This window comes from Mirounga leonina, unplaced genomic scaffold, assembly GCF_011800145.1.
Source record: "Mirounga leonina isolate KUSES-001 unplaced genomic scaffold, KU_Mleo_1.0 Mir_353, whole genome shotgun sequence".
Taxonomy (NCBI): Eukaryota; Metazoa; Chordata; class Mammalia; order Carnivora; family Phocidae; genus Mirounga; species Mirounga leonina.
Window position 1 is genome coordinate 1,505,425 of NW_023270699.1, and position 8,932 is coordinate 1,514,356.

The 8,932-nt window shown below is 57.4% G+C and overlaps 1 protein-coding gene across 4 annotated transcripts in view; it reads right to left on the reverse strand.

Moving 5' to 3' along the window:
- Positions 1-6,731, reverse strand: part of ADARB1 (adenosine deaminase RNA specific B1) — a 116,288-nt gene extending 109,557 nt beyond the window's left edge. For 3 of the 4 annotated variants that reach the window (XR_004683721.1, XM_035030034.1, XM_035030033.1), the window contains exon 1: positions 6,495-6,730. The gene's annotated coding sequence lies outside the window, so the exon portion shown is untranslated. Of the gene's footprint in view, positions 1-6,494 lie in introns of all 4 variants that reach the window. The other variant, XM_035030037.1, reaches the window with a different exon arrangement.
- Positions 6,732-8,932: the final 2,201 nt, after the last annotated feature.

The following is an 8,932-nucleotide window of genomic DNA, read 5'->3' on the forward strand; positions in this document are numbered from 1 at the left end:
AGGACCAGTCAGGCATTTGGGGGGGATGTCCCTCGTTGGGAGGAGGACCAGTCAGGTGTTTGGGGGGGATGCCCTTTGTTGGGAGGAAGACCAGTCAGGCATTTGGGGAATGCCCCTCATTGGGAGGAGGACCAGTCAGGCGTTTGGGAGGATGCCCCTCGTTGGGATTAGCATGATGTGGTTTCTCATGAGTGGACTGGGGTCAGGGGTTGCCGGGGGGAAGACCACACAGGGAAGTGTCCCTCTCAACCCATCCGGCCCAGGTGCCTACCGTCAACATGACTTGTCCCACTGCTCATGTTGGCCGTGGTCACCTGGCAGAGGTGTGTCTCTCCGGTGTCCCCACCCCACGTGGCTCCTTCCCTTTCCTGCCCTGTCCCCCGGGGAAGGGAGTCGCCACGCCCAGCCCACACCTAAGGAGTGGGGAGGTGCGCTCCGCTCCCCGAGGACGGAGCGGCTGAGCAGACACTGCGGGATTCTCCTTCGGAGGAGGAGATAAATACCGTTTCCGTATCAGCGCATGAGTGAATCATTTATGGATGTCCGTATGGACTCGTGGATATTTATTTTATACTGTGGGCTATGATCCAACAGGACTTCACTCTGTTGCTGGGACTGGTCCAGCTCTGGCCACCAGGAGCCCCTTCAGGTGGCTTCTGTGTCCCTCTGATGCCCATCAGGGTGGGGGTTTGCTTTGCTTTTGAGCACCTCCTTTCTGGCTCGACCTGGTGCTCCAGGCCCACCTTGGGCACGTCCTGCTGGGCCCTAGAAAGGGGCCCTTGCTTTTTATTTTTTATATGCTCTTTTATGAAGCATGCAGTTAGTTACACATTTGAAAAATATACTTATGGAAGAAGCTAGTTTAACCTAGCTTTTAACCACCCTGAATCCATCTTCCTACTTCTGATACAGCACCAAATTTGTCCTAAGGAAATGGACTTCCCCTGGCTACTGACCAAGTGGTCTTATGGAAGGGGCTACTGCAGTGACTGGGATGGGGGAGGAAGCCTAAACCTTTCATTTTAAAGTGCTTACACACTTATTTCCAAAGATATGCATACTTTTATAATTTAAAAATACGTAAAATTATTTTAAACCCTTGCGTTGACTGCATGTAGAGGCCAAATCCCAGTAAGGAAGATATACTAACAATTCTTTAGAATAGAAATAAGAAAAATGCATGCTCAGTCTGTGCTTAGAAATAAAAAACCAGGTCTAGCAAAGCCTACACGGGCTGCGAGGACCCTCCCCACAGCGTTTCCAGTGGTTCCTCCTGTACAACAGTCAGCAAAGACTCTGGCTTACAAGGGCATTCAAACACTCAGAGGTCTGGGGGCGCCTGCTGGCCCAGTTGGTCGCGCATGTGACTCTTGATCTTGGGGTCATGAGCTCGAGCCCCACATTGGGTGGAGAGTTATTTAAAAAGATAAATAAAATAAATAAATAAAATTTAAAAATTCAAATGTCTATATATTAAGTATATAGAATTTGGAAATTTTCACAAGAGTTCTGCTTGGGGAGAAAATTTTACATCTCTGAAGATGGCTGAGTTCATAACTTCCAAAATCAAAAGAGTCCCTGGTTTACTTGAGAAGTAAGTTATCCTTTCAAACTGCAGTCCAGGAAGTAAATGTTGTACATGAGTAAAACTTTGGAGAAGCATTAACAAAAAAATGTTTTAGCTACATCACAGGCATATTTAAGAAAAAGATACCATAATCTCAAGGTTTTTAACACAAAAGCTCCGTGTGCGTACTGCAGGAGGTAAGGTTTCCGAAGTCCCCGGACACCCCTGAACCCAGGGATTTGGAGAATGGTGGTAACATGCCAGGGGCGTGCCCGGAGCCCCTGCTTAGCGGCTCTGCGGCCGGGCGAGGCACCGCCTGGGGCCCGGCGCACCGGGTGCTGCGCGGAGGAGGCACCGCGCGGAGGAGGCACCGCGCGGAGGAGGCACCGCGCGGAGGAGGCACCGCGCGGAGGAGGCACCGCGCGGAGGAGGCACCGCGCGGAGGCGGCCCCGGCGCACCAGGCACCCGCGCGGTGCGCGCTCCGCACCTTCGGCGGCGCGCGGGCGCGATGGCGCGCGGGGCGGGATCCCGGGAGCCGACCGTTAACCGCCAGCAGCGGGCCAGACCTCACGGGGCAGGACCCTGAGAGGACTGCGCGGAGTGGATCTGCCGGGCGGCAGCCACTACGACCAGCACCGGCAAGGAGACGCGGCCCCAGCGCTCGAGAATGGCGACCCAGCCCGCGCCCGCGCTCCTCCTGCTGCTGGTGACCCTGCTCCTGTCCGCGCACACCCGCATGGAGCCCACGGACACCGCGCCCACCCCGGCCCCGGCCCCGGCCCCGGCCCCCGCCCCGGCCCCCGCCCCCGCCCCGGCCCCGGCCCCGGCCCCGACCCGGGGCGGCAACTCGTCGGCAGGCCAGCCCCTGCCGGGCATTGAGCTCAAGGCTGCAGCCCGCGCCCCGCGCCCAGAGCCCAGCCCGCTCGCCCTGCTTGCCCTGCTCATCCCGCTCGCCCTGCGGCTGGTGCTCGGGGAGGGCGGCGGTCCAGCACGGCCAGCACTGCCCAGCGTGGACACAGAGCGCCAGGGCTCACCGGCCTCCGCTCCTTGACTTCGCTCGCAGACATGGATCCAGAAAAGAGAGAATCCCACCATGACTGGTTTGCAGGGTGTGGACACACAAAGGTCACACCTCCTGTGATTCCACAGCAGACTTAAAGGAGCTGATGACATCCTACTGAGTTCAAGATGGGGCTCAGGAACTTTGGGTACCTGCAGCTCTGCCTTGCGAATTAAAAGATATGTTGCCTTTACTTTGATTCATTAAATTCATAAAGTCAAAAAATGACTGGGTAGTATGCCAAGTGTTTCTCCGTATTGTGGGTGATGGGTGATGGGTAATGGCCAGGCCTGGCGCCGGCCACAGCTCTTAGGAAGCTAGCAGCTCTCTTGGGAGCTGGTGGCTGCATCTAATTGGGGACAGTAAGTGACGGGGGCCAGCACGATGACAGCAGACCATCCCCACGTCCAGCGTGTGCACTCTGCTGCCCTCCACATCCCACGCAGGCAAGAACTCCTCAGTACCACTGTTAACCTAATTCCTAAGAGCAGTATATAACCTCACATCTTCAAATGCTGCTTTATTTCTGTATATGTTGAATAATTTCTACAGTTTAAAGGTGACTTTTAATACGTATCTTTTAAATCTTGAACACAAGGTTTGGAGTTACACTACATTCACCTGAGTTATAGTCACACTTTTTAATGTTTTTATCTTTATAACCCCACATTTGAACTCTTTCCTATCAATGTTTTTAGACAGTACCTGGGGCAAAGCCTAAAGTAGTTTCTGGAAGTTAATCTAATCCAACCATCAACACACACACACCCCCTCTGCTCCACGGTCCCACACGGACACTCCATTATTGAGCAGGCTGCGGGGCCTTCAGAACTAAAGACATGCCAGCCTCAGAGAGCATTCCAGAAACACCCAGAGCAAGAACAGCATGTGTGAACAAACACTGCATGTTCTGGAGTGCACACTGTGTTTAGTGATTAAGCTTCGATTTATATAAAGTAATACAGTACTGACTTGCATTGAACACAAATGGCAAATTATTTTTTTAAAGGCTTAAGGAGCAATCTAAAGAAAAATCCTAATTTAACAGGTTTTACTCTATGCATTAAAGGATGGCCAATTACAGCTTTCTTTGACATAAAGAATAATGGAAAGGTTGCGCTCCCATAGGAAATTACACTTTCTTGGTCACCAGTCCTACCCCTTCTCTCTCACAGTAATGTTGAATTAACAACCCCTAACAGAAGACATGGAAATTCCTATCAGATGATCCAAGGTTTCATTCCAATCCCAGGCATCTATCAGATTTTATCTCTATTTCCAGCTCTACCTGCCTGCTGGTGAAACAACTCAGGTACGTTTTGTGGGGGGTAAATGTCCCTATATTGGGGATCAATCCTTTCTGCCCCACAGGGAAGATACCCAGTCTGGCCTAAAACACCAAGAATAACCTGGCTGTGTCTCTGAGGCTCAAGGATAAGGTGCCCAGCTCCTGACTTCCTGCACACCTACCCTTGTTGGGGAGCTCGGCCAGGTGCCCAGTCCAGTGCTCACCCAGCTCCTGCTATCCACAGACACTGTTGCAAATGGTTCACACAATCATTCCATCCTCACAGTCATGAGGGCGGTATTAGTATCCCCAGTTTGCAGACTGGGAAACCAAGGCCCAGAAGGTCAAATAACATGTCAAGGTCACACAGTGAGAGGTGGGATTGGGATGGCTGAAACCCAACAGTCTGGTTCCAAAGACCAGGCAAATAAGGACTTCCCTCAGCTGCCTCTCAACTGAAAATGAGAGGAACCTCCACAGACAGGCAGGTCAGGGAGAGGGGGGAGGGGCCATGGGCCTAGGGCACCCAGGGGAGTGTGGTCGGGCGGGAGGGGGCTGTGGGCACACGGGGCAGCGTGGTTGGGGGTAGGGGGCCGCGGTCAGGGGGAGGGGGCTGTGGGCCCGGGGCACCCAGGGGAGTGTGTGGGGGGGGAAGGGGCTGTCGGCCTGGGGCAGACCGGGCAGCACGGTTGGGGGGAGGGGGCCGGGGTCAGGGGGAGGGGGCTGTGGGCCAGGGCACCCAGGACAGCGTGGTTGGGGGGAGGAGGGGCCACAGTCGGGGGGGGCCGCTGTCGGGGCAGGGAGGGGGCTGTGGTCAGCGGGGAAGGGGCCGTGGGCCGGAGCACCCAGGGCAGCACGGTCGGGGGAGGGTGGAGGCAGGTGGCAGCTGGGCCAAGCCAGGTGCTGGGGGTAAGGAGTGAGTTACAGTTTTACTGCAGCCCCGAGGGTCAGTCACGAGGGGACTGTCTGCGCAGGCAGGGAAGCAGGGAAGGGAGTGAGCTCTGGCAGCTGCAGGAAGGGTGCTGGGAGCATGAGGGGTAATTGAGGGCCCAGACAGGAGGCTTCTGTTGGGGGCAGAGGAGAGATGGTGGTGGCCTGTGGGCCACTGGGCTGGGGGGACGTGGGGGACACGGAGAAGCGCGCATTCTGGATGGAGGATTAATGGGACAGCAGGCCCAAGGCGTGCTGGGGACTCGAGGTGACCACCAGGAGAAACAGCCCGGTTTCCGGCGACGTTCACTGTGAGGAGGAAAGGGTGGGAAATGGAGGAAAATAAGGCGGTTGGTTCCAGATGTTCGGGAACACCTGTGGGGCAGCAGGTGGAGAGGGCGGTGCGATGTGCTACCTGGCAGGCCTGGGGCCCGGGGCCCGCAGGGAACTGGAGATGGAAAAGCAGGGCCAGGCGGCTCCACCCAACTGCCTGCCTGTCCAAGGCAGCGCGTCCAGACCCCAGCGGCCGCCGCGCCCTCCCACCACCTCCTTCCCCACAAGCTCTGTCCCAAAGCGGCCCCCCGTTCTGCGCCGCGGCAGGCGCCTTAGGTCTCTGCCTGCCCCAACCCTTCACGTCCAGCCGGGACGGGACCTGGACACCCCTCCCACACCTGTTCTGCCAGCACTGTGGAGAGCCTTCCAGACCACAGCTCTGACCTCACGCCCCTGCCCCCGGGCCACCCTGGCTCAGAGTAAGACTCAGTGACCGGCCACTGGCCCACTGGCCCCTGTCTGCCCACGTCTGCCTACCAGACTCCCAGCAAAGCTCACAAGCTCACCTTAAGTCTTCCAGCAGAGCTTCGCTCTGATTCCCAATTAACCAAGCGACGGCACTGGGACCACCTCCCAGTGGAAAAGAGTCTGTAAGGAACCGGAGGAGCCCACCCCCTGTTCTTCCTGACCTGCAGCCGCCGCTGAGGAGGCAAATCCATGCCCACGTCCAATCCCTGCCGAAAACATGGGCCAGGCGGGGAGCAGCTGAACTTGAAGAGGCAGCTGTGTGGGCACACTTAACATGTGGGGAAGGTCCCTCCCAAGCCCTGGACAGGCTTCCCAGGCTCCCTCGGCTCCCATGAGCTGTTCCGGATGTGCCCTTGGGGGTTCTGTGCAGGAGTCGACCTCAGACACCATGCCAGGAGGCTGCAAAGAAGTGGGTGAAGACAGAAGCAGGAGCCCCTGCCCCTTCCCTGCCTCCCAGGGGCTGTGAGGACGGGGCTGCGGCCGCCATCCCCGGGGCGCACGGCTGGGTGGTGGCCCGGCCGAGATGGCCCTTCCCCCAGACTCCTTCCACAGACACAGCAGCAAAAACCATGTGGGGGTCAGGGGGCCCACGCTCTTGCAGAGAACCCAGCCCCCCCCCCCCCCCCGCGGAAGGGGGCATAGTTACCGGCGCAGGCCACACCCACAGCAGCCATGCACTCAGGCCACTCACTGCACAGAAGGGGCCCGTCCCTGCCCGGGGAACCCCGCACCCGTCCCCAGCCATTCTCATCACCAGGTAGGTCAGTCCGTCCAGTTTGGTGTAAAAGACTAACAAGGCCACTCGGCCACAGACAGCCCCATTCTCCAACATCGACTCCCCGCTCACCTGTCTCTGGTGTGGGGGACTCTCCCAACTGGTCCAGAACTAGAGAGGTAAGAAATGGGGCTGAGTACAGAACCCCGCAGCACCGAAGCCTCTGACGGTCAGGTACTAGGACTCCTGCAGACAGGGCTGTGGGGCACTGCCCACTGTCCCTCTTACCCCTCCTCACAGAGCCGGAGTTTGGTACGCGCAGACGCCGCCCGGGACCCTAGTGAGCAGAGGGGCGTGCAGCACTCTTGCGGACAACGAGACGGAGACTGGGGGTTTCCTGAAATGCCTTCCTGATTGAGACACCGCCCCTTCCTGCTTCCCCTCCTTCCTGCTGGGACATCAGGCTGCAGTCAAAAGTCACCGCTTAGCACGAGGATGAAAGAGCAGACGAGAGGGACACAAGGGCCCAGAAAGCACAGACCAGGCTGCGCACTTCTTGGTACGAGGGGCCCAGGAGCTGAAAGCCACAGCAGCCAGGTTCCCTGCTCCATGCTGCCACACCAACCTGACCCAAACGCAGGCCAAGGACTCTGCCTGGGCACAGGGACTGTGACCAGGCCTACTAGAGACCTGGACCCACAGCAGTGACCATGAGCTCACGATGCAGGGCAGAGGGAGCGACCACACACATGCCAAGCAGCGAACAGGGCCACTTCAAGGGCTCATCAAGCCGGGTGACGTGGACAAGATCAGCATGGGCGGGGGGGGGGGGGGAGCGCAGAGGGAGACAGCCTCGCCAGGGAGACAACATGTGAGCTGAGGGCAGGACGGCAGGCGGGCAGCAGCCTTATAAACACCTGGGGGATGACTGTCCCCACAGGGGCAGAGCAGACACACGGGACCTGGGGCAGGAGACTCTACTTGTGCAGATCCGGGTCAGGGAAAATGGAGGGACAGCAGCAAGGGAGAAGGCCTGTGAACTTTTTCCTAAGGGAACTTACTTTCCCCATGGTGAGGGGAAGTCACTGGAAGGGGTCAAGCCGGGGTCAGCTGCTGGGATGTGCCCCTGGAAGGGGGACTGCAGTGACCCCATGAGGGTGGACTGCACGGGAGCAAGTCTGGACCCAGGAGAGCCAATGAAGGGAGACAGGAACAGACCGTGAGGAGGTGGACAGTGAGCAAGGTGGGGAAAAAGGAAGGAGAATGACCCCCGCCCCTGTGGGAGGGATGGGGATGACGGGAGATGCGCCGTACCACTTCTGGAGGGCGGCACAAGACCCACAGGCTAGGGAGGCATCGGCACCCAGGGCAGGCGGGGAGCGTGGCCCTTGGGCCGAGGGCAGGCAGGGGCTGGGGAATCAGGCAGCTCAGGCAGCTCTGTCAGACGCTGCTGAGGGCCTAAGCAGGACAGGACAGTGGCCACTGACCTTGACAAAGGTCACTAGCGACTCGGACAAGCCATTTCAGAGGGACAGAGAGGCCAAAAGCCAAACAGAACAGTGAAGAAGGTCATGAGAGTGGGGACAGGCATCCAAGCTGGGAGGCCCCAGCATGAAGGCCAATGGCCTGCCATCCCCCACACCAAGGCCCCAGCTCAGTCTGTTCTCGGATCACCTTTGTGCGCGGGACAGCTTGAGACACACAGGTCCGCACGAGCAGACACCTCGCTGCCTGGTTCACTCGGTGCCTGTCACAGAGCCCCCCATGCCACGGGCACTCAGAAAACGCTGGCTGGCAGGAGGTGAGAAGAGCTGTGTGAACGGAGAGCCCCCCCGGGACGAGGTCCTGAAGGCCCCGGGGTTCATGTGGACACAGGTGTGGAGCTGAGACCCAGCCGGACACAAGCCCTCGGATGCTGCTTCCCCGTGCGGAGACGGCGTCCCGCCCGGTGACCACACCAGCAGCTAAACATGAGAAACAACTTCTCACCAAACCCACAACTCAAAACCATCCTGGGGAATTAATCCAAACTTTCCAGAACTTTACTTCAGGATTCCCAACGTAAAGGTAACTTCAGGCAACAAACTAACACTGGGTCCAAAAGGGGCTCACAGCCCCTGCGCTCTGCCCACAGCAGACGTCAGGACAAGCCGCCTGACAGAAGCTGATCTCGTGGGTCCTTAATGAGGCTCAGAGTACACGCTGAACGCTGCACTTCAAATCCGGCTACTCGGGGAGTTATAAAAAATGTTTCTGACTAATTCAGTATATTTTATTTCTCAAAAGAGCCTCCATTTATAAACACAACATCACCAGAAACCCATCTTATGAAAGAGCACATTGTACGTCAAAATCGAGAAACCACCTCTTAAAGTTCTGAGAATCCAACAGGCTACAATCTCGCACAGCCACACAACAAACGAGATGAGTCATGAGTGGTGAGGACCAACAGATCACCAGCAAAAACGAAGTGCCATAAATAAAGCAAGTTATCTAACTTGATTTTATCAAATGTTTTCTCTGCACCCAGGGTGTGACCGCTGTGCAGGGACGGGAAGCCAAAACCAAAG